The sequence below is a fragment of the Eptesicus fuscus genome, chromosome 16 (genome assembly GCF_027574615.1).
Source record: "Eptesicus fuscus isolate TK198812 chromosome 16, DD_ASM_mEF_20220401, whole genome shotgun sequence".
NCBI classification, from domain to species: domain Eukaryota; kingdom Metazoa; phylum Chordata; class Mammalia; order Chiroptera; family Vespertilionidae; genus Eptesicus; species Eptesicus fuscus.
The window spans coordinates 48,081,539-48,108,692 of NC_072488.1; the positions used below are offsets into that span (position 1 = coordinate 48,081,539).

At 39.9% G+C, this 27,154-nt stretch overlaps 1 long non-coding RNA gene across 2 annotated transcripts in view; it reads right to left on the minus strand.

Moving 5' to 3' along the window:
- Positions 1–1,868: 1,868 nt before the first annotated feature.
- Positions 1,869–27,154, minus strand: part of LOC114233714 (uncharacterized) — a 46,845-nt gene continuing 21,559 nt past the window's right edge. The window contains exons 1-2 of one of the 2 annotated variants that reach the window (XR_008558519.1): positions 22,631–22,719; positions 1,869–1,931 (exon numbers count right to left, since the gene is read on the minus strand). This is a non-coding gene — a long non-coding RNA (uncharacterized LOC114233714). Of the gene's footprint in view, positions 1,932–22,630; positions 22,720–27,154 lie in introns of those variants that run through there. The other variant, XR_003619869.2, reaches the window with a different exon arrangement.

Below are 27,154 nucleotides of genomic sequence, written 5' to 3' on the forward strand. Positions count from 1 at the left end.
CAATGGGTAACTTTAGAAGTACAATTCACACCTCTTCATAGAAGAGCTTTTCCTCTTATCAGAATAAGTGGTTAAAAATATGCCTTCTAATGACCCTGTTCCTCTACATTTCTAAACTTTTGTTCATATTTCCTCAAAAGCACTGTTAATTTTAAGGGGGAAAAAAGTGACCAAAGTAATGAGTTTTTTCAATAAACATTGTTTTTCTTTACAATATAAAATATTGCTACCTTTGAAGCATTTTAAAAGTGTTCTTCAAGCACCTTTCAAAAGCCTCTTCTCTACTTACATATTAGAAGCCCGTGCTTCTAGGCTCACCTCCCTTAAACTCCCCCAAGTTTCTCATTGAGAAGAGCACAGAAATACACAAATACTAAGTAAGGAAAAACCTGCACTGCACTAGCAATTGAAACTAAAGGAAGGTGACATCCATTAAAAATATTTTTTTATGTGCCTGCTAGACATAATGCAGGTAAGAGAACTCTAACTGAACAGTGAACTTTTGTCATATAATAATGACTTTATTTTTAAACTTATAGAAGAGGACTCAAGATTTTGCCATAAAATAATTTCTATTTCCAGATGCCTTTGTTCTGCCTCTAGATAGAACATTTCCTGGGTGGAAAGGTGTGGAAATGGAGCATAAAGGAAAAAAACATAGAACCTACTAGCTTCTTCTGAGATGTGACTCAACCAGCCACACAGATAATTTCTGCCATCCAGATTCTATTTCCAAATTCTCTGCTAATACAGAATTCAGAGTTTCTGTCTAAAGACTCTACTGTTCTAGCTGGTTTTGTTCAGTGGATAGAGCATCAACCTGCAGACTGAAGTGCCCCGAGTTTGCTTCTGGTCAAGGGCACATGTCTGGGTTTTGGGCTCGATTTTTGGTAGGGGGTATGTGGGAGGCAGCCGATCAATGATTCTCTCTTATCATTGATATTTCTCTCTCTCTCTCTCTCCCTCCCTCTCGCTTCCTCTCTGAAATCAATAAAATACCTATAATAATAAAAACGTAATATGCAAATCGACCGAACAACGAAACCACAGAACAACTGTCCTGACGACCTTCCAGATGAACACTCTATGACAGGCACTGGTGCCAGGCCAGCCAAGGCAGATGCAGTGTGATTGGATGGGGAGCCCTGCCATTGCCCCACCATCGCCCCACAGAGGGAGGCTCAGGCTACCCTGCTGGTGGCCCTGTGGTGGGTAGGCGGAGCCTTCTTCTGCACAGTGATCAATCGCAGAGCCCTGGCCAGTTGAGCGGGGACTCTCTCTATGGAGTGATTGATCATGGAGCCCCATGATCAATTGCCCCAAAGAGAAAGACCCAGGCTGGTAGCGCTGTGGTGGGTGGGCAGGGCCTCGCTCTGCAGGGCGATCAATCTGGGGGCCCTGAGATCGATCACCCCACAGAGGGAGGCCCAGGCCAGCCAAGCGATTGCACCCACACCTGTTGTCCGCAGAGGGAAGCAACTGGTGGCAGGGGAGGGGGGATGGGTCAGTACTGCACAGATGGCAAGCAGTGCCAGTGGCGGGTTGGGTCCAGTTGCTGACAGCCAGGGAAAGGAAAGCCCCAATAGGCCCTGATCACTAGCCAGGCCTAGGGACTCTATGGGAGGGGTCCTGGATTGCGAGAGGGCACAGGCTGGGCTGAGGGATACCCCCCCCCATGCAGGAATTTCATGCACCAGGCCTCTGTGTATGTGTGTACACACACACACACACACACACACACACACACACACACACACACTAGACTTTACCTACAGAAGTGTAGTTGTAAATAAAGTAAGTTTTTAAGGTTGAGGATCTGATATGATTTGCCTCTCAGATCTTTTGTCCCATTGATTAATCTAATGTCAATCTGTTGAACTATATCATTTATTTATTTATTCTGATGATGAGATGAGGCATCAATGATGAATCTAAAAGAGGAAGGGAGAGAGAAAAAGGAATAAAGAGGTCTGTTACTAAGGTCCACAGAAAAGCTAATCTAAACTGTTAATCCCTAGAAATTCCCAAAGGAGAAATTTAACCAACTCTATTCTATTAGAATGTGACTTAAATTGATGTCTTTGAGAGATAAAGGAATATAAAACACAAAGCTACAATATTTGAGAAATTTACTTTTTAATTCACAAAATCATGTTCTTAATATTGTCTTGAGTTAGGTGCTTTCCTCCCTTGGGGAAAAAGTAAGATAGAGATAACCTTCTTTAATATTCATACTAGTGGCCAGGTGCATGAAATTTGAGCATGGGTGGGGGGGGGGGGGCTCAGCCCGGTCTACACTCTCTCGAAATCTTGGACCTTTTGGGGAATGTCAAACTGCTGGTTTAGGACCAATCCCTACAGATCGGGCCTAAACTGGCAGTTGGACATCCCTCCCCTCTCCCAATCCGGGACAGCTGGCTCCTAAGTGCTCACCTGCCTGCCTGATCACTCCTAACCATTCTGCCTGCCTGCCTGATCATCCCTAACCATCTCTGCCTGCCTGCCTGATCGCCCCTAACCACCTATGCAAGACTGCCAGATCACCCCTAACAACTTGCCTGCCTGCCTGATCACCCCTAACCACCTATGCAAGACTGCCAGATCACCCCTAACAACTTGCCTGCCTGCCTGATCACCCCTAACCACCTCTGCCTGCCTTCCTGATTGCCCCTAACCACTCACTGGGAGGTGGGGCCAGCCTGGGCGAGGGGCCATGGCCATTCTGGTCTCTGGTTGTTCTGGTCATTCTTCCATTTTGGTTGCTGGGCTTTTATTATATAGGATATGTAACCAACACTAGAGAATAGCACCAATATATATTAAATAATGCAATCAGAAATAAATTCTTAATTTTTGCAAGTGATGTAGTTCTGACATCTGATATTTTAAAAAAATATATTTGTATTGATTTCAGAGAGGAAGGGAGAAGGAGAGATAGAAACATCATTGATGAAAGAGAATCATTGATTGGCTGCCTCCTGCACACCCCACATTGGGTATTGAGCTGCAACCTGGGCACGGGCCCTGACCAGAATCGAACTGTGACCTCCTGGTCTGTAGGTCAACGCTCAACCATTGAGCCAGGCCAGCCAGGCTGAATTTTCTCTTAAGAAGCCTTTCATAGTTTTCCTTTTATTATTCCCCAAATTACATTTAAGTTCCTTGTTATTCAAAGTCCTCAATTTCACCCCAACCAAATATTTCCTTTATCTTATCATTATCTAATAGTGCTTTAAAATTACTGTACAAAGTAAAGCTTCCTAAAATTTAATATTTTGTCTTTTAATTTATTTTTTATTCAGTAGAAAGTTTACTTTTTCATCACTTCCCCACATATACATTTGCCCCGCTTTAAGATTTCAATGATAGAGATCTCTGAAGCTCAAGCACCCAAACAATATTTCTTCCTCTCTCTAACCCTGCCAACTCCTCCCAGCCCTGCATATTGTTTTTATTTACTTGAATTCCCTTATAATTTTCCTAGTATTAGAGATATTTATATATACATATTCCATATATATTATTGTGCATTATTTTTATTATTAATAATATATAATATATAATCAAATATAATTATCTATATGTAAGCCAAGCAACCAGAATGTCGGAACAACTGAATGAATGGTCACTATGACGTGCACTGTGGCGGCCAACTGGCACAATCAGGGTCTCAATTGGGCCCTCCCCAACCTCCCACAGCCCCTCTCCGCGGCTGTCCAGACCCCCAATCAGCCCCACACACCCTTATCAGGAGCGGGGCCTGATGGCCAACCCCTGTACCCCTCACCTCCACCGGCCTGGCCCTGATAGGCCCCCAATTGGGGCGGGCCGGCCGGATCTCACCTGTGCACGAATTCATGAACTGGGCCTCTAGGCATTATAATAATATTATTATGTGTATAATATATTTTATAATGATAAGTATCAACTCTCTCATATTATATTTAAAGTAGGGAGGTTGTGGCACCAACCCAATTTCCTGCTCAGTTAGAATCAATGAATGCATCTGAAGAGTTCCTGAAAATACAAAGCGTGTTTATGTTTTTCAAGTGAGTGAAACCTGAGATTGCAAAGCCAGCACTGACCATCCCCTCACTTGAACTATCAGGGTGCCTGGTGCATAAGGAGCATTCAAATACATCTTCAACACTAAATATTCATTTAAAAAATAGAATACATTAAAAATAGTAAATGCACAGTTTAAATTTTGAACTCCATGAGCCCAGCCATATCTCTGTACACTGTAGCAAGATTTACAAAACTGCAAATCCTTTCCCCTACACGAATCTGCAGTCACTAAGATGATTTTATTTTATATTTTGTTGTAAAATAGCATTGGGTTTTATAAGAGAGACTATTTTCATAATTATTCTTTAGAAACACTTTCATATTCCATTAGTAAATCTCTTCCCCACCCCAGCGAAGATTGATGGAATTTTCGGCACATCTATCATTTTTATCCCCTCCCAAAGACAGAACTCCTGGGCTTGGATATTAATGCCACATCATGAAGTAGGATAAACAGGCCATTAGCATAAAACATACATACCTCTTTTTATTGAAAAACCCATTTTATGACAGAAGGAAGCTAAAATTTGCATTTAAATAGAGACTATTCCACTAAGATACTACTAGATTTTTAAAGTATATGATTTTGATAAGGTTGATAAATACTGCCACTATCACAGATTTTTGGGGAAAGAATTCAAGGAGTGAAAAACTGTTTTCCATGCTAACAAACTTAAGCATGTATAATCTCTTTGTTCGGGACTTTTTATCTCTTATATTCTCCATCAATAACAGAGTTACTTTTCAATATTGAACGTGTTTGAAAGTTTAAAGCATTAGATGGTATGGTTAGATTCTTATTTATGTAAAAATCAGTTATATTCTAGATGTGACTGTCCTGTACTAAAATCATTTACTGTCAGTTACTTCTTGGGTATACAAAAATGTGAATATCTCTCTTAGTGGGCTCTTGTTACTCTGCAGTATCTGAACTTTTCTGATACACACTCGGTCTTGGGAGAGAAACTATAGAATAATTATTATCTAATTATTTTTAGTCAATAAAAAACACAGCCCATGTCAGTGATGCTAAAATTTCATGGAGCTTAACAACTGCATGTGAGCTTACAAAAAAAATATATATTCAGAGGTTCTGATTTGAGTCAAACATTGACAAAGCACCCCAGAAACTATGATGAATGTCCACAGGAATACAGATAGTGGGTGGTAATGGAAGATGTTAAATAACAAAGATGTATTTGTCTTGTGTTGACACAGGGAGTTAAATTGTTGAAATAGAATCATGTAATGATAATTCTTAGATACCACCATGTTTGATTAATGATTTAAAGAAGTTAAACAAAAAACAAACACAAATGTAGGATTTTCTTTTGAAGGAGCTGTCCACAATCAACCATGGTTCCCAAGAAATTTATTTCTCTTGTATTTGGACCTTGTTTGATATTGGATTAGCAGATACCTTCTGAATGATATATGCAAAAAAGATAGCTCACAAAAGAAGCCTTTTGAATTTGAGGGCTTCCCAGTTTTATACTCTGTTAGATACATGAATGTAAAATGTTTATTTGATTACCACCCCATCTCTAGGCACACATGAAATCTATAATTCTAGGATGATTCATAAGAAACAATCTATAGAAACCAATTATATTTTGCTAAAATAATTTACTTTTTTAAAAATAAAAACTCTGTTATTTACCATTAGCACATTGACAAGACTTCTGGTACACATCGTAAGCATGCTTATCAGAAACTCTACTGAAGACCAGTCATTCTGACTCCATCTTCTCAAAGATTCTCATCTCCAAGAAGATAATCATGGGCTTGTGGTTAAATCTTTTCTTCACACTTCTGTTCTTAAACTGATCATACCCACCCACCCCCCATTGCATTAAAAAAAACCTTTCTGCTATTCTATCTCTGCAAATATTCATACTAAATTTATACTTATTCCTTGAAATCTTGAAAGAATAATCCACATTACATGTATGACATAGACTATTTTTTTCTGATTATACATATCTCCTTTTTTTAAAATAACTATAATTCCTAGCTAGAAACTTACATAAATATGAATTTGCACCCCTTTCATTATACCTGAACACACTTTCTTACATGTTTTGACAAAATTTATTCAATGTGTGATAAAATTAGTGGTTTATTTACATTATGAACACTAATACATTTGTCAAGTCAAAGTATCTTTACATAAGAAAGAATATGACATTAATTAACCTTGTACAGTATTTCCTGTACAATGTTCTAATAAGCTCTGCCTGAATAAATTCAGGGAATAAATATTTAGCAAAGTGGATCTACCCTAATATGCTCAATAAATTCTACTCATCCTTCCTATACCCCTATCACCTTCTGCAGAGTAAGTGATATCCAAAGGAATTCATAGGATGACAGAAGGAGGAAAAAGTGCCTGAAAAACTCACAGGTTCATGACAAATTTGTGGATAAGTATGAAAGACATTAAAACAAACTTTTCAATTTCACTTTAAAGTTTACCATATTGCTGAACCTATATACTTATTTAATCCTTAAAATAAGCCTGTACTAAATTATCAACATTATTTTAGACATGAGAAACTGAATCTTCAGACATAATCCATTTCTCTAAGCTCACACATCAAATAATGAAGCAGGATTGAGTTGGGGTGTCTTAATGCCTAAATTAACTTTCTTTTTATTATGACAGCATTTTCTGATGGGTGCTCTGTGGAACAGTATTATGGTTAGGAGAAGGGAGATACTCAGGGTAAATTAAGTTTAAAAAGTGTTGAAATAAACAAATATCCCTATATTTCTTAAACATAAGACTTCTCATACTTTATAATGTATTATCATGTAAGTTGAATCTTGCAAAGGGGGATATAGATTTTAATATTTATCAACTTAATTTAACTTTGGGTTTGCTCTATATCAGATTAATCCCTGAAACCAGGATTTCTTAAAATTCTCTCTGAGAAATATTGGCCTTGTGTTTCTGCATGCTAAGAGTCTAAGTATCTAAGTATCAGAGAAGAAACAATATCACCGTATCCTTAACTGAGCAGAAAATTCAACTCCTTAACCAGTGATGGGCAACCTTTTGAGCTTGGTGTGTCAAACTTCACCAAAAAACTGAGCATAACTCGGGTAGTGTGTCACTTTGAGGAAAAAACATTATTTCGCAAATGTTTCATCCTCAGCATGCAGCCGCCTCAGTGGCCGCGTGTCATCAGAAATGGCTATGCATGTCAGTGCTGACACGCGTGTCATAGGTTCGCCATCACTGCCTTAATCTGACCTTTCCTCCTTCTTTCCTTTTGACAAACTGGCCTCATCTAGGACACTTAACTCTCACCCAACTCTCTATTTCACATCCACTCCCTTAGTCAGTAAGTCCTCAGGACAATGAGGTTCTGGTCAGCATCAAATAATCTGTCAGAGCAAAGCCTTGGGTCTATTGATCACAGGGATAGTTTTAGTGAAACTGGAGATAACATCTAAGCTTTAGTGTGTTTCAGCTCCAAACCCTAAAAATCAGCAGGACACCACCAACCACAGCTTTGAGGAAACTATACAGAGTGATATTATGGCTGATATCAGGACCAGATTCAATTATCAGCTATCCCCTACTCTAGAGCCTACTAATCAATAAAGACCAGGACCTTAACTCCCTTAGTCTCCAATATAATCCATCACTGAAGTCATTTCTGGAGCCAGTACTTAGAGCCCGACCTTACCTGTGACCCTGGGCATTGCTCCATTTCCTTAATTAACCAACTTTTACTTTCTGACTGCAAACTCCTGTTGGAGTTTGATTGGGCTTTGATGCAAGGTGGAAAATAAATTCCTTTAGTTCAGTAACAAATTTGCATTGGAATACTGGCCAGAAAAAAAAAAAAAAAAAAAAGACTTCTACTTAGAAAAATCATCTGGAACCCATCATGAATAAATAAATACAGATGATGTTTTAATTAATATTAGCTCTAAGAGGAAACTGGAAATCAATAGGTTAATGATGCATCTTCACTTCTGCCTTTTGCTGATGCAACTGAAAATGTAAAATATGTTAAAATAGTACAAGTGACACAAAAATAACCTGAAACTTAGCCTCAATGTTGAGAACCCAAAATACCACAGTGATCTAGGGTGAGTATAGATATATTTCCAACACTGAGCAAGGAGATTAAGTCTTCTCCAAGTTTTGCTATACCTGATATATGATTTTTTAAAAATGAAATTGTTCTCTTATCTCAGACTGAGCTCATTTTCTTGAGCTTCCAAAAGTCCTCATTTTTATTTAAGAAGAAAACAATCACTGCTGTGTATTGTGTTGAATTACATCTAAAAATCCAAACCATTGCTGCAGCAAATTTTATTTAGCTGTCTTAATATCCTGTTTTAATAAGGACTTCACTATTGAGATAAAAATTAAATGTTTGCCAGAGTGATGCCTTAATAACTCAAAACCTTTAATTACAGCAGTGCCCAACTTAATTAAACTCTACACTACAAACTGTCGGCCTCATATCATGGACCCTTATGTTGATTGGATTATAGCTGAACTATTAAAAAATTTATCCCATGTTTCAGGAACATGATACAAGTTCTCCACTTATGAGCAAATGGTCTCTGTTTTCAATTGGGAGAACAAAAACACTCAATGCAAACTCAACATTAACAATGAAGGCCCAATTATTATTTTATTAACTTTACTTCTGTACAGTTCATGGATGCTTACCACTAACATAAATTTTAAGTAATTGTTTTAAAAATGAAGCAAGTTGAAAAAAAGGAAGATAAGTGAGGTGTGTCTGTTCAAGTACTGCTGAGTTTCTCAGTGATATTACTCCTCAGCGAAGGTTTCTAGATTCTCCTTTTTCTTCCTTATTCCATGGCTACTACGGGTTTGGCGATTAGAATATCGGATTGCAAATTTGAGCATAAATGAGAATCACCTGTAGGGCTTGTTACAAACAGATTGTTGGCCTTATCTCTGAGTTTCTGATTCAGTAGACCTGAGTGAGGCTCAAGGATGCATTTATAAAAACTTTTCAAGTGTCACTACTGCTCCTGCATCAGGGACCACACTTTGAGAACCCTTGGCATAGAATAACAGAGCTCAGTGTTCCTTATGGACTTATATGGAGAAAAAGAGAAAGAGAGAGAAAGAGATGGAGTGATGTAAAAAGAATGCCCAAAGATAAATCTGATCTTTTCCTAAATCCCTAGGTGGTAACCTGAGTCTAAACCCTTAAAATTTCTAAGTGATCAGAATGCCTTTTTCACTCTTGGTGAACCCATATGACCTCAACTAATAGTTTACACTAATGAGATGACTCAGAGATTGAGCTGCCACACCTGGTAGTCTTAAAGTTTGGGCTAGTCATGACAGAAAGACTAATCATGTGACTTAGGGTAGAGCTTTTGTCAGAATTTTCAATTGACATAGAGTCTGAGTTCAACCATGTGGCCAATAAATTAATCATGGCTTCATAATGATTTCCCATAAATCTCTAGACCCTGAAGCTTGGGTGAAATGCCTGAGTAGGCAATATCCCATGTACATTGTTATATGAATGCTGGGAGGATAACACATCCTGAGAACAATGGAGACTCACTTATGGAACTCTCAGGCCCTCTGGGTCTCTTCCTTTGGCTGGTTCTAATTAGTATATTTTCCCTCTAATGAGCATTTTGCATGAATAGAGCAGCTTTTAGTGTATCTTATGAGTCTTTTTAGAACATTATCAAATCTGAGGGTGGTTTGGGGAAAGCACTAATCTTGCAGTTGGTGTCAGAAATATGGGTCATCTTGTGGGGACTTTTTCTTCTAACTTTGTAGTCTGACCCTAATTCCTTTCAGTTGAGGGCCAAAGTCTCGGAAGACCTGATATTCTGAAGGACTGGGCCTTAAACCTCAAAGTTCAGCTAACTCTGGGGGTGAGGGTAAGGGCATGAGCGAGAGTCTGAGAAATGACTATAGGATGCCAAGTGAAACCATGAATGACCCAATTTTACATAAATCTCAAATAAGAACACTTTCACCAAAATAGTAACTTTCCTCCACATATCATTATCTCCTTCTCAACAAAAATACACCCACTAAGGGACAAAAGAAAGCATCAGCGTAGACTTTCACTATTGCTATTTTTAGTATGTTAAATTAATCTCTTTCCTAGTTTTCTACACATCTCAAAAGCTACCACTCTATACCTTGTAAATGTGTAAATTCAGATATCTGTGCTTTTAACTTCCTATGGTTTGAGGAATGTTTAAGGTTCCACAGGACCCAGGAACACTCTATCAAAAATCTTAGAGCATCCATTCCACATATTAAAAGGGAAAGAGAGCATTCGGCTTTTCTCATGTATTTTAATCCTAAGAACCTTTACCAGCTGCAAACAAAGTATGAGAATTCCTGTAAAATGTTTCTCCTTTGAGATCAGACAGACCTTTTTATAAAAAAGAAAAAAAAAAGGCTATTGAATTCTCTTCAGTTCTTTATAGGCTGTGGTGGGGGCTGGCAAGGGTGGGAGAAGGCTCACTCATCTGAGGGATATATATATATATATGTGTATATATATATATATATATATATATATATATATAAAATTAATGTTAATTTAAATATCTTCTCTCCCCTCAGTAGAGTTCATCCTAATATTGCTAAATCATTAAGTACCTGCAGAGCAATACTGTGTCTCAAAATAAAAAAGCTGAAGTCCAACAAATAATTGTCATTGATGGCAATTATTTTGCAATTTAAAGTATAATGACTTGTAACGTGTTCTTTTTCCCCCTGAATACTTTATATACCCATCGTTTACTTACTTTGAATTGTATTTTTTCTCAACAACAGTTTTGCAACTGGATTAGGAATTCTATATATAAATTCGACAAAGAATTGAGCACTCTACATGTAGTGCTCTGTGCCAGGCTTTCGAGATAAAAATATGAAGAACAAAAGGCAAAAGATTTCTGCACTGGGAAAAGCAAAACTATGGCTGCAGCATTTTCTATTTAGCTTTGTAACAACATATTTAATTAAAATCCCTCCATATGTTTGGCACTCAAAGATACTGATGGACTGTTTGAACTTTTTATAGTTTAAAGCTTGTAAAAATATGAATAGATTTGTGAGCATCCCATTCAGGTAGACTATTTCCAATGGGAACAAGAAGAGAGAGCTATGCATTCTAAAAATAAGTCACGTAAGGCAGTTCCTCTTCAATTTAAATATACAGTACTATTTAATTTCATAAAATATAAAAAAAAACCCACACAAGAATACATGCACTTTTTTCTAAAGAAAAAAATGGATATTAGTAGACAATTCATACACATAAGTAAATACCTTTTATTTCCTTACATATTCTGAAACTTCTTACTCCTTTCCCCAACAACATTTATTTTACTATTTTTGTATTGTATATACGAGGGGGGGGAGGGTGCAAAAATAGTTGTGAGTAGGTGAAACATAGTTTATTCTTGTATTATTTATCATTGTATTATTTATTTGTGTTACAACTGTAAACCTACTTTTGCCAACCTATGTATTACATTATCTGAAATGCTTGTCTGCTTTAGAAAACATTTCTCTGCAAAAGTTTCTATACAAAAGTGAATTTCCCTCTGTTAGGTTATATTTCACAAGGATTAAGAGCATTAGGTGTCTTTCTTTTGATACCTGCCATGAAAGCACTTGCTTGAATAATGGCCCAAACTGGCCAATCTTCTACAGCTATTTCTGATAGTCACTATTCATGAGAATGATAAGTGAGAGATGCAACCCAAGTATTCCCACTGGGAAGAGACTCCATCATCATCTGTCTAACGGTGATGTAGCTCCTTAAATGAAGGATTCAATACTGAGCTCATTTTGGAAATATGCCAAAGTCATCTTTGCTCACTAAACCCTGCTGGCAGTTGAAATGCTATAGTAGAAATATTGCAAAAGTGACTCTAAAAGAGAAATTCATATATTTTCCCTGAAGTTTAGGATGGTTCATTTTCAACACCTTTCTGTCATCACATTTCTTCTCAGAAGACTAACGATTGGTTCGCATAGGTATATATTTAATAATTCTATGTATCAACTAATTAATGATCAACTATTGTTTATCTTTTACTTTATTAAGGTATAGATTTATACTAATAAGACATGCATCACATGTAGTACATTAAAATATGATTATATTAAACAAACTTTCAGATTAGCATATGCTAAAACAAACTAAAAATATAATCAGTGACAACAATATAATTTCAAAGAGTAAATATAGAAAAAAACACTAGCTGATGCAAACTTATTAAGAGTAATTTGACAATATATATTAAGGTCTAAATTCAATAGTTTTCTATTCCTGTATTGACCAATACCGGGACATTTCCTTGTCTTAATCTTAAAATGCCAAGGGCAAGCTTCTAGAAGATGTGACAGTAAGCCAATTAAAATTGCTTCTTTATCAAGACTAATAGGTAGCTTGAGAATTACTTCAAGACCGTTACCACCCTCTGTACATCAATCCAAACCCAGATTATCATAAACTCTGTCTAATCTCAACCAGTTCCACACATTGCAAGTCTCATCTTAATATCATACAACTCAGGTATTCAAACTCTATAAATTTACTCTCTCCACATCCCCCTCCTGACACACTGCTGACATTATGTCCAGTTGGCTGTTGCCCTTTTTGTAGCAGTCTAACAAACTTAGCTTTGTTTAATCAACAGCGTTTACTATTATCGTTTGGAAGGGCAACAGTCAACAGTATCAAAGCATTTGAAACATTACATGGAAATGAAGGTTTTATCTGCACAAATTTACCCTTAGAAAAGAATCCAAATTCAACTCATATACATATTTATTATAGAAAAATATTCCACAATAGAGGATGTCCAAATGAATTAGCATATTCATAGGGTAGGGTATCATAATGTCATGAAAAATCAAGTATTAAAAATAAGATATTATACTGTGTTCAAAGGGAATAAAAAAATGATACTCAAAATGAGTATTGTCTTCTGCTCCACCAAATCTACGTTTACCAAATTTTGTCTATCTCTGTAAAGCTCATTAACATGTATTTAGTTGTTCCAGTTAAAATTTAGGGGATCATTTTGGTTCCTAAATTGTTTTTATATCTTTTCCAAAACTATATTTCATGCTTTAATGACAAAATATATTTGGCCACTTTTTTTTTTTTTTTTTACTGTATGTGTATTTCCTATTCTTAAAGCCACTACTTCTCTTTCCAAGGATAAAGCAACACCAATTGGTCTTGCATTCTTAACTTTTAAATTAATTCTCAACACAACCGCTGATTTGATCATTGCAAATGCAAATTAGATATAGCCTGAGCCTCTTCAGCATTCACTCATTGAAACTGGAATAAAATATAAACTGATTATGGGAAATATACTTACATAATATAGGTAGATATAACTCTTTCCAACTTCATCTCTGTTTCTCTAATGCCAATCAACTTCACTAATTTTATTACAGTTGTTCCAACTATATAAAGCTCTTACTCCTTTGGGGCTTTATATGTGTGTCCCACTTAATGTAGTTAATTCTCCAGCATATATATATATATATATATATATATATATCTTACCTTATAATAGAGAAACATGCAAATTGACCGCACCTCCGCTATGCCCATGATTGGGTCTGCCAGAGGCTGGGGGCGGGACTCCAGGTGGCCCATCCAGCCTTTGGGAAGACCAAGATGGCTGCGGGCAATCCAGTAAGTTCCGGGGGTCTGAATGGCGATCGCCACCAGCGGGGGCGTGTCCCAGTCGAGCCCAGCGCTCCCCGGGGTGTCAGCGTGGCGATCGCCACCCGGGGGGGCGTGTCCGGGCCGAGCCCGGCGCTCCCCGGGGTGTCAGCCTGGCGATCGCCACCCGGGGGGGCGGGTCCGGGCCGAGCCCGGCGCTCCCCGGGGTGTCAGCGTGGCGATCGCCACCCGGGGGGGCGGGTACGGGCCGAGCCCGGCGCTCCCCCGGGGTGTCAGCCTGGCGATCGCCACCCGGGGGGGCGGGTCCGGGCCGAGCCCGGCGCTCCCCGGGGTGTCAGCATGGCGAACGCCACCCGGGGGGGCGGGTCCGGGCCGAGCCAGGCGCTCCCCGGGGTGTCAGCGTGGTGATCGCCACCGGGGGGGGGGCGGGTCCGGGCCGAGCCCGGCGCTCCCCCGGGTGTCAGCGTGGCGATCGCCACCAGGGGGGGCGGGTCCGGGCCGAGCCCGGCGCTCCCCGGGGTGTCAGCGTGGCGAACGCCACCCGGGGGGGCGTGTCCGGGCCGAGCCCGGCGCTCCCCCGGGGTGTCAGCCTGGCGATCGCCACCCGGGGGGGCGGGTCCGGGCCGAGCCCGGCGCTCCCCGGGGTGTCAGCATGGCGAACGCCACCCGGGGGGGCGTGTCCGGGCCGAGCCCGGCGCTCCCCCGGGTGTCAGCATGGCGATCGCCACCCGGGGGGGCGGGTCCGGGCCGAGCCCGGCGCTCCCCGGGGTGTCAGCATGGCGATCGCCACCCTGGAGGGCGGGTCCGGGCCGAGCCCGGCGCTCCCCGGGGTGTCAGCGTGGCGATCGCCACGGGGGGGGGCGGGTCCGGGCCGAGCCCGGCGCTCCCCGGGGTGTCAGCGTGGCGATCGCCACCCGGGGGGGGCGGGTCCGGGCCGAGCCCGGCGCTCCCCGGGGTGTCAGCGTGGCGATCGCCACCCGGGGGGCGGGTCCGGGCCGAGCCCGGCGCTCCCCGGGGTGTCAGCATGGCGAACGCCACCCGGGGGGCGGGTCCGGGCCGAGCCCGGCGCTCCCCGGGGTGTCAGCGTGGCGATCGCCACCCGGGGGGGGGCGGGTCCGGGCCGAGCCCGGCGCTCCCCGGGGTGTCAGCGTGGCGATCGCCACCCGGGGGGCGGGTCCGGGCCGAGCCCGGCGCTCCCCCGGGTGTCAGCATGGCGATCGCCACCTGGGGGGGCGGGTCCGGGCCGAGTGGCGATCGCCACCCTGGAGGGCGGGTCCGGGCGAGCCCGGCGCTCCCCGGGGTGTCAGCATGGCGATCGCCACCCGGGGGGGCGGGTCCGGGCCGAGCCCGGCGCTCCCCGGGGTGTCAGCATGGCGATCGCCACCGGGGGGGGGGGCGGGTCCGGGCCGAGCCCGGCGCTCCCCGGGGTGTCAGCATGGCGATCGCCACCCGGGGGGGCGGGTCCGGGCCGAGCCCGGCGCTCCCCGGGGTGTCAGCGTGGCGATCGCCACGGGGGGGGCGGGTCCGGGCCGAGCCCGGCGCTCCCCCGGGTGTCAGCATGGCGATCGCCACCCGGGGGGGCGGGTCCGGGCCGAGTGGCGATCGCCACCCTGGAGGGCGGGTCCGGGCCGAGCCCGGCGCTCCCCGGGGTGTCAGCATGGCGATCGCCACCCGGGGGGGCGGGTCCGGGCCGAGCCCGGCGCTCCCCGGGGTGTCAGCATGGCGATCGCCACCCGGGGGGGCGGGTCCGGGCCGAGCCCGGCGCTCCCCGGGGTGTCAGCATGGGGATCGCCACCCGGGGGGGCGGGTCCGGGCCTAGCCCGGCGCTCCCCGGGGTGTCAGCATGGCGATCGCCACCCGGGGGGCGTGTCCTGTCCGAGCCAGGCGCTGCCGGGTGTCCCGGGTGGCCATCGCCACCCTGGGGGGGCGATTCGGGCGGAGCCATGCGTTCCGGGGGCATCCGGGGGCCATCGCCACCCTAGGTTGGGCGTGGCAGGACTCGCCCAGCCCCTCCCAGGGTCCCTGGGAACATTGCAGGCATGTGGTTGCTGAGACCCAGACCAGGCCTCTGGCCACAGATTCATAGCTTTGCAGAGACCTAGGGCAGGGATCTGCTTCATCTGCAGAGAGACGGAGGTTCTATAGTGCCCCCAAGATGTGGGTGGGCCCAGCCAGGGGTCAAGGGGCATGGAAGGACTCCTGGCAGAGGGGCAAGGACCCTCACTCCTGAGGCGGGGGTTGAGGGATGGAGCCACCTCAGTGGAGGGGTGCTGCACTGCAGGGTACTGGACTGACTGAGGTGATTCAGAGAAGCTCCCAGTGCTAATGGGCCTCGCTCAGGCGGCCTTCACACTTCAGAGGCAGTGACTACTGCTCCTGCCTTCACCCAAAAGCAAGCTCGCTACACCCTGCCCCATAGCAGAGCATGCCTAGGCAGTGAGTGGGACGCCTTCCACCTGCTTCGGAGAAGGCGGGGCAGTAAAGAATGGGGGGAGAGGAAAGAATGTGGAGCATCTGCAATGAAGAGGTGCTTGAGAAAGAGGCTGGGAAGCCTGACTGGAAGGTTTGTTCTGTTTGCTGGGCCGCTGCCCTTAGGAAGAGCAAAGAGCATGGCTCTGAGGGCTTCCTGTGTGCTCTGAGGGCTTCCTGAGTCAAGTTCCACAGCCAACTGGAATTGGCCTCAGTTTCCTGGTCTGTAAAATGGATGAAGCCTGTCCCAGTGCCTTCACTGAGCTTTGATGGCCAATTGAGATATTATATAAAGAAAATGAGGGAAGAAGTGAGAAAGAAAAGGACGGACAAAAAAACACAAAAGAAAGACTGAAAGGAACCTGTAAACCCATTGTCACTTAAATAGGGAATATAGTCAATAGTGTTGTAATGATGGTATGATGCCAGGTGGGTACTAGAAATATCGGGGAACACTTTGTAAAGTATATGATTGTCTAACCACTATTCTGTAACTAATATAAAACCTGAAACCAATACAAAATAATGTTGAATGTAAAGAAATGAAAATTGGAGTGAAATTTTTATAAATTTCAAAGTTTAAATAAAAGCTGTAAAGGAAGGAAGGGGAGAATAAAAAGTGTTTTTCATTTTGCCACTTCATTAAAAAGACAGTTGTCTTTATGTGATGCTTTTATACTTTTCTAAGTCATTATCTCATTTTAATTTCCGGGCAACTTAAAGACAAGGTAAGTATTCCCTCCACTATTCAAAGAAAGGAAATCTTGGTGTCTGGTCCTAATGATTCAATCGTCAAGCCCTTATTGTAAAGCAGGGTTAGTAAAATTTTCTGTGCAGGGTCATATCTATACTAATAAAAGCCTTGGGGGTGATCAGGCCAGCAGGGGAGGGTATTTGGGGGCAATCAGGCCCGCAGAGGAGCAGTTAGGGGTCAATCAGGCAGGTAGGTGAGCGGTTAGGAGCCAGCAGTCCCGGATTGTGAGAAGAATGTCCAACTGCAGGATTAGGCCCGATTCCTGTGTGGAATCGGGCCTAATCCTGCAGTTGGACATCCCCCGAGGGGTCCCATATTAGAGAGGGTGCAAGCTGGGCTGAGGGACACCCTCCCCAGTGCACGAATTTCGTGCACCGGGCCCCTAGTATATATATATATATATATATATATATATATATATATATATATATATATATATATATATATATATATATATGCTGGAGTATTTCTCCAACAATATACAAAAGATATATATATCTTTTGTATATTGTTGGAGAAATACAATTTTAAAAAACTAAAAACTTTTTACAACCCAGAAATTGTGTTCACAATGCTGGTGGAGAAAGAGAACATTTTCACTGTTAAATAAACGTTAAACCAGAATGGGATACACATCACAGGCAATCTCACTAGGAATGGGGAAACTTTTTCTGCCAAGGGCCATTTGGATATTTATAACATCATTTGCGAGCCATACAAAATTATCAACTTAAAAATTAGCCAGCTATATTTGGTCAAACATTTAATTAAGTCACCCCTAATGCCTTGACAGGGCCAGACCTAATGATTTTGTGGCCCTTATAGCCCTTGGGCTAGATGCTCCCCACCCCTGCTCTAAGAGATTGCAAAGACAGGAAGTAATCTCACCCTTTTATACAGACAAATAGATGCAACCCATTACATGTATGTTCTAGAGGTAAATAATAACTAGTCCTCAAGTAAGAGGGGCTAACAACATCTTTGGTCACATATAGTGCATCCTAACTTATCTGATAATTGAGGTGATGATCTATGTTACTTAACTCAATTTCCACAGAAAGAAAACAAACATACAAAAAACTCATATCTTTATGACTAGAGGTACTTTTACAACTTAACACATTGCGGACCAGTAGTTTTATTGCTAGCTTTACCCAGTGACCAGATAAATTTCTATTGAACGAGGACAAAAAACGTTTTACATAAATGTTAAAGGCACGCCTTAAAATTAAATACCCATTGCATTTTGAAGTTATTTATTACATATTCTTACAAGCTAATATCTTTTTAAAGTATACTTTGTAAAAAACACTGTGTAATCTGAAACACGAGAATTCTCGCGATCCGTCCGCAATGTTTAAGATATCCACAAAAATTTCCTATAATCCCACAGAAACTTGGAAATAGGAAAGTGTTTATATTTTTGAAAAGATGGGTTTCAGTTCTTGTGGAAGCTATTTCAAGAACCCAAAGTTTAAAAAAATGACATTTATTTTCTGAAATATAAATTTCAAAGAGACAGAGAATGAATGAACTTGCTGTGAAAAATAATATAAATGAAGCCACTTCAAAATGGAGTCAGAGTTGCTATCCCAGAGGAACTGCCTGATATGTCTTACTTCTCAAACCTTTGGAATGCTTAAATTGGACAAAATAACATTTGGACTGGGCCAAACCAACATAGAATTTCCAAAAACTGTTTGCAAAGCTAACAGAAAAGCAAACATTCTGACTACCGAACTAAAAATTAAAGACATTTTTTAGAATTGGCACCACCATTTATAGCTCAGGAATAGCTTGTTTGGACAACTACAGAAATTTCATCCTTGACTTATTAACATCAATAGAGATCCCTTTTAGTACTTATGGAATTATTTCCCTTCCAATTTTCATAAAAATCCCTGGCCTTTACCCCCTAATTAGAACACTATTTGGGTTTCTGCCTGAATCAGAGCTTCCCAAATAGCTATTCTTTTGGTCCTCAAATAAATGCTTTTTGCCTCTCACTTTGGCCTTTTATTTTTAGGTTAACATTATATTTATATGTTTTCTAAGGTAAATGTTCTGACAAAAGGGGAAGGAAACTCTTCCCTTATTTTCAAAAGGAGAAATTATGTCTGTGTTTGTTTGTTTATTTGTTTTTAATTTGTATTTGTCCTTATAATATCTTCTTGGACTGTTATTTCTAAATACAGATACTGTCCCAAATTGCCTTCTTTTCTCTCTACCTGTTTTCTCATTGCCATTTCAAAATTTCTAATTATCTTTCTTCCTTTATTATTTATTACTTATATTCCCAAAGGAGCATACATTCCATTGCCAGTCTATCTTGATTAGTTCATAAAAGTTAAATTGCCTTTACATCAGAAATAGAAAATACATAAGGGTAAATCAGAGAAATAGTGAAAAAGATCTGAACACTAGAAAACTATGCTAAGAACAATTGAAGAAGTTCTAAATCAGTATAGAAATTTACCCTTTTCATGTGTGAAACACTCAGTATTGTTAAGATAGCAATTCTTCCCAAATTGATCTACAAATTCAACAAAATTCCAGTGAAATCCCAGCTTATTAGTAGAAATTGATAAGCTTATTCTAAAATTCATACAGATATTCAATGGAATTAAGAATACTTTCAACAACTATCAAAATAACACTGTTGGATAGCTAACATTGCAGAGTACCTGTATACCATTCTAAAAGATAGTCTAAATTGCTATTTCTGAATTTAAAGTACCAGCCTCACCTATAAAGATGCATTTTAACTTTGTGGCTCTGGAAGAGTGTTTGCTTGTCTTTCTTTTTACCTCTCTAGGCTTCATTTTGATTTATATTTTGTAAAGTCAGTATTCTATTTCCTAATTTCTGGTAATGTCTTCCAAGTGTTATTTCTGCATAGGCCACTTAAAAAGGGGGGAATTTTACTTTTGTCGAAGAACTCTGATCCAATATCCATACAGGAGACATTTCTCAGTCTTTATTGCATGTAGATAAGTATACAATCTCTTCTCATTCTTATTGATTTTTCCTATGAATCTCCAAGCAACTGTGTCAAAATGGTCTACATTTAATATTAGGTAATTTTGTCTTTCATGATGGATTCATTAGCAAATCTTTACAATTTATATATTTTAAATGTAATAGTATTCATCTAATTTAAATATCTTGATTGAAAGTCAATCATGACACTGAAATACTCTATAGGTGTTGGTTTGCATATATAAGTAACAAGATAATTTATTCATCATCCAACTAGAAAATCAATCTCAAATACACACATGCACACGCATACACACACACACACAATTCCTGCAAAGGTTTACAGAGGAATCCTGAACAAACTGTTCAGGTTAGAAAAGGGGAGACAATATCACTTTCACTGAGCACGACTGATGCTGGGCAGCTATTCAGGAGAGAAATGGTCTTTTTAAATATAGACTCCTATGAGTTTGATATCTTTCTTTTCAAGTTCTTGAGGGTATTACTCTTCTCTCACAAAGAAAGGCCAATCTTTTGTGATGCTTTGAAAGGAAGAGAGTATTTAAAGCATAGATGGTACAATGCCTGAAAAACTCCATTCACATCACAATTAAGCTGCAGGCCATGTCTTCTAACACTGTATAGCCAAAGTTACTGCAAAGCTTGATAGCCCAGAGATCAGGACAGAGCACGCCTTGAAAACTGACCCTCATTCTGTCTGTTGCTTTTAAGTTGTACTTCCCCTAGGAAAACTTCCCTACTGCCTTCCTACTTCACCTCTTCTGTATTCTGATACCTCTTTTTTGAACAACATAATATACGATTTATTAGGTGGTCACTTTTTTATACTTTTCATAGACTATGTAGGTATTGGTGGGAGGTTGATGGTGCATATAGAAAATAATACCTTAAATTCTTGAAGTGCTAAGTTTTAATTCTGCTTTATATCTCACCATGCTTACCTGTTAGCTGAGAATACCTGAAATACTAAATTGATGCTTTTAAAATAGATAATCTGAAAACTTCTATTTTCCCATGATAGTTTTACAGAGGAATTAAGGCCCTGTGTTATGTTGACTATTAGGGTTTGCTTGAGTTGGCACTATTCACATATTACTTAGTAGGGATCAGTCCAATTATGTTTTGCTTTTTTCTTAGACCCTCCTATGCCAGAATAAGTAGATTCCACAATTGAAAAAACAAATTTAGTCCTAAATATTTTTATGCATTTTTTGGTATTGGGTATATATTTAAGCATTTACTCAAAATTAAATGTGTCAAATGGAGAAAATAATTGCCTGTTAATGTTGGAAAACAAGAGTTATATGCTAAAATATTTTTAACAAGTTGATATTTCAAGAGAATGTGTATTTCTGTTTGCATGACCTAGTGAAGTAGTGTCAATGAACTACTTAAGGTTCAGAGAACAAGACTTCAAAATTTTAACACATTACGTGTGAGCAGAATTTCTAAGGAGCAGCTCTGCCTTCATTTTTCACATTGGAGTTTAGTGCAGTGGGTGAGTGAAAACACTGGGGTCCTGTTAATAAGATAGCCAATAAGGTAAATCTTTAATTCCCAATTATGATCCCTGTAGCATGTGCTTTCCAAGTTAGATTTTCAGTTTTATGACTATGTCTGAATTAAGATGACTGCTAATTGACTATTCTCATCTTTGGTCATATTTACTATAGGTGTATTTGCTCTTCCCAAAAAATACTCACAAATGATATAGCATTACCAGTGAGAAGTGGTGTGTGTGTGTGTTTGTGTGTGTGTGTGTGTGTGTGTGTGTGTGTGTGCGTGTATCTGTGTGTATGTGTTTAATTTCTTATAGAGAGTCTCTTTTCTATTTCAGGTGGAACAGGACCCATGAAATGACACCAGTAAGTTGTTCCCTGAGGAAACTTCCATAACCAGGCTTCATTTTCAAAGTCTTTTCTCATTAGTTACCATGTAGAACAACTGTGCCACTGGCCTATGACATGATGAAGATCTATTCAGAATGTAGGTATAGTTATTATCCAAATGAAAACTTCATCAGCTTCACATGTGTTACTTCATTCTATTTATTTTACATATATATATAACTAGAGGCCTGGTGCATGTGATCTGTGCACTCAGGTGTGTGTGGGGGGGTCCTCAGCCTGGCCTGCATCCTCTTGCATTCTGGGATCCCTCGCTCCTTACAGCCCGCCTGCGGCGGAGGTGGGAGAGGTTCCAGCCACTGCCATTGTGCTCATTGTGCTCGCCAGCTGTGAGCTCAGCTTCTGGCTGAGCGGCGCTCCCCTGTGGGAGTGCACTGACCACCAGGGGGCAGTCCCTGCATTGAGTGCCTGCCCTCTGGTGGTCAGTGCATGTCATAGTGACCAGTTTTTCCATGGTTCGGTCAATTTGCATATTAGAGTTTTATTATATAGGATAACTTCCAGCAAAACTTTAATTCTCAGACTTTGGAAGTCAACAGAGTATTAACTTTAAAAATTTGGACGATATGCACACATTACGTGGTCAGTGGTACACAGAAAATAAGACACTGGTATCTAATATGTTAAACTAAACAAATGAAGTAACTTCAGAGCAAAGGATTATCCTTTAAGTGTAATTACTTTACCTTTATTAACATTTTATCACATTGTTCTTATTTTATTTCACTACATACCATTATGAATTTTATCACGAACGAAGCATCTATTTCTGAGACAGGATGTTAAGGATCACTGATCTAGAGTAATGGTCTCTGAAGTCTCATGTAAGCTAACCACATGGTGTGCAAGAACATGCATCACTGTGCTAGAAAAAATGTTAAAGAGCTTGAATTTATATTTAGTTTTTTAATGTAAAACTTGAATGTTTTTATTCAAACATTTGTATATTATGTACAATATACACTATGCAAATATAGTGGTACATGAGTATAATTTATAAGTAAATAGAACTATAATGGCGTAAGACTTGTTTTTTAAACTGATAGGATATACAATCAAGTAATTATGGAATATTAATATAGCTTATTGGTGTTCATGATTCCTTATGTTCTAGTCCTTCATTCCCTTTTTATACTGTGTGAAGAAATCCAAGGGCATTAAATATCTCCTTGAAAAGAAACACAAAGAAAAGGGAATGAAGCTCTTTCAGGTCTTCTTCAATTCTACTTAGTTTTATACCAGGATATCTTTAATTATGTCTGTTTTATAGAATGTGATTTAGTATTATACTTTATTTGTTGGAAAAATCCATTAATAATTTAAAAATAGTCATTATAAACGACTGCAATGGGGTAACCTTACTTTGTTGTTTAAAAAACTAAATTTTGTTAATCCTCACCCAAGGATGAGTTTTCCATTGATTTTTAGAAAGAGTGGAAGGATGGGAAGGAGGTGGAGCGGGAGAGAGGAGAGAGAGAGAAACATGGGGAACATTGATTGATTGCTTCCTACATGTGCCCTGACCAGGCCAGGGATCCAACCTGCAACCCAGGTACTTATCCTTGACCAGGACAAACCTGTGACACTTCAGTACATGGCTGATGCTCTAAACACTGACCAGGGCTGAATTGTCATTTTGAACCAATAGAAACAATGTTGGCTACAGTGATAGGAAAAAAAGAAGACTGAACTGCAAATGTTGTTTTACTCCAGGTTTCCACGTTTTTCAGTTGTGTCTCTAGTAGTAAATAGAAATTAACAATCTACTGGGAAAAATATATTCTATAGGATGTCAGGTGGTAATGTGAAATTGAGTAGTTAACAAAACTATCTGAAATGTTTGGACAACATGTGGACCTTAAAGAGTGTATAACATTAGGGCAAGTGGAATATAAATAGGATGGAACAACCAGTCTTATTGTCAGGATAAAAGTGAGTCCTACTTGACAAATGGTATCTAACCCTTACTGTACAGAATGTTTCCCATTGGTTTTTGTGGAAAATAACATTAGGAGAGGAAGAGAGAGAGAGAGAGAGAGAGAGAGAGAGAGAGAGAGAGAGAGAGAGAGAGAGAGAGAGAAGCATCAATGATGAGAGAGAATTATCTATTGGCTGCCTCTTGCATACTCCCTACTGGATCAAGCCTGCAACCCTGACTGGAATCAAAGCAGTAATCTATTGCATGGCTCAGTGGTTGAGCATTGACCTATGAACCAGGAGGTCACAGTTTGATTCCCAGTTAGGGGCACATGCTGTCTCTCCTCCCCTCTCTCTCTCTTCACCTTCACCTCTGAAATCAATAAAAATATATTTTTAAAAAAGCTATTATCTCTTGGTCCCTGGGTAGATGCTCAATTGCTGAACCATAATGGCTGGGCTGGGATTTCTTACATTGACCATCATGTCATCTGTAGTTGTCTATAATTTTATATTTTTCCTTCCATTATTTATGCCTTTATATTTTATTGTTTTGTTATATTGTACTTGCTAGAACTTCCAATATAATGTTAAATAAGAGTGGTGAAGAGAACATCCTGGCCTTCCTACAAATGTTAGGGAGAAAGTATGCAGGTTTTCAACATTAAGTAAGATATGGGCATTTGTAGATTCTTATATTAAATCATGATGGTTATCTCCTATTTATAGTTTTCAGAGTTTTTAAAAATATCATGAATGGTTGTTGGGTTTTGTGAAATGTCTGATCATCAAATGATATGATATGATATTTTTTATATGTTGATGTGGTGGTTTACAGCAATTGATTTACTATCTTAGGCCCTAAAAATTGCTGGAAAGTACTGTCCCAGGAGCTAAATTTTATCTCACAGAACTCAGTTGTATTAATTTTTAAAGGAAGATTTAAAAGAGGTTGACTCACCTCAAAGGTCAAGTTCCATTTGTTGAAGGGAAACAGCAAAAATTTAACAGAATGTATTAATGACAGTGATGAAATGTCAAGATTTCTACATGATATCATACATCCTATTTTCAGAAATAAGATAAACTTGGAGGAATTTGAGTGTTAACCAGAGGAAACAAAATTCTAGAATTTGATGCAAAGAATTTTTTATTTAGCAATGCTTTTCCTTCCAAAGTATTTCAAGAGAATGAGTGATTCACTGTCAGAAGAGAGTTTGGAGGCAGACATATACAATCTCACTAGATCAAACACATGAGAACCACCAAGAATGTAGTTAGCAGTCAAAGTCTAACTTAATCTATAAGCACTGATTTTAGGTGAAGTTTTTGGGCATTAGCATTCTAGTCTCAAAAAAAAGTGCTTATCGGGCATATTTTCTTTCCACTTTGCTCCAGTATGAACCTCCCAGCTGTGAGGTACCTGTGCATTATCCTAATTTTATTTTCTGACTGTTACTATGAGTCTTGCATCTTATCTAATACACCATTATGAGTACACAAGTATCATAATTATCTTCCCTTTTTATTCACTTTCAGTTGGCTTCCAAGGTATTGCATAAATATTTTATTCTCTTAATTTACTAATCAGAGATATTTGTTAATTCCTTTTCCTGTTACCAATCATTTAATACTGTGTATGTTAGAGGCCAGTCCTTGTCCCTCTCTTTTAAATCCACATGCAGTGGATCAACATTTTATTTAGTTGGATGGCTTTACCATAAAATATTTGCCAAGAATTACAATTGTATCTTTAGATCAACTCTCTCTCCATAAATTTAGATGCTTATGTCCAAATGCCTACTTAACATCTCCACTAAGGTATCTAATACCAACACAAATAAAGCATACAACACAATCTTCTTCACTCCAACTGATGGCAACTCCTCCTTTTTTAATGGCTCAGGACAAAATGTTTGAGTCATCTTTGACCCTTCTATTTCTCTTCAACTATAGCTAATTTCTCAAGAACTCCTGTTGAATTTACTTTTAAAAATACATTATGATACAACGATTTTCTATATCACTACAACTCTGATCAAAGCCATGCTCGTCTTTTGGTACCAATTTATACCAGGTCTGGCAAGACTAGGTTTGCAGTTGATCATATGAAAATTTGTGATATAATTAATAAATAATAAGACAGAATAAATCTTTTTGCAGACTTACAACTGTAAGCCTACTTTCACCAACCCTGTACAATAGCCACATGTACAATTTATCTCTGCTTTTATCTTTGTCCAACATATTTATTATCAGAAGTCAGAGTGATCCATTTCAACATATGTCAGATTATGTTGCTTTGCTATTAAAGTCATTCAATACTCACATTTTATTCAGAACACAAATGAAAAGCCTTAAAATAGCCCAGGAGGCCCTAAATTATTTCATCCCTATTGCCTCTTTGATCTAATTTCCTTCTAATCTTGTTGCTGTAGCTTCTGCCACAGGGAACCTGTTGTTCCTCAAACACACAAGTCATACCCTATTTCAGGCATTTAGCAGTGGTGTTCCATTTGTCTAATTTGCTCTTCCCCAAGTATTTGCACGTTTACCACATGATTTGTGAGACTTGCCCCAAAAGCCATATATAAAATTACAACCCACTGTTCACTCTCACAGTCCTGATTTCCTTCAACCTACTCTATTTTTATAACATTTGTCACATTCTAACACGCCATTACATTTAATACTTTTATGATTGTTTTGTTATTTTTATATCCTTCGCCCATTCCACCTTGCCTCATCCATTTCATTATAAAGCACATAGTTAGCGAGAATTATAATTTGTTTTATTTACTGCCACATTCCAGAGATGGAAAACTCTGCCCAGCACATAGTGTAAGCACTAAGCATAAATAATTTTTACATTAGTTTAAATAATAGTTTATATTAGTTTGAGGAATAGAGTCAAGCTAACACTTCCTAATTTGATATCCCAAAGCAAGAATAAAGTACAAGGAAAATACTAACGTCATAAAAGAGAAAAATATTCCTGAAATTTAAAAAAAAACAAAAACATAAACAAAGCAAAACCAAGAGCTTTACCTACAAATGATTTGTTAGTGTAACCAATATTTCATAAAACAACACAATAAAATAATAGTCCAATGAAGCCATACTCAGAGCAAGTTCACTAAGACATGCAAGCAATAGGTTCAGGCACATCAATGGAGGAGAAAAAAAGGGATAGTGAATTATCCCTCGTAAGTAGTAAAGATACGGAAGTAATTTTAATAGGAAAAATCTTATAAAGGCAGGGTTTTAAAGGAATGCAAAAATGATTTCTCTGAGATTTTAATTCCACATATTCATGAGGTATAGGGCCTACAGACTATTCA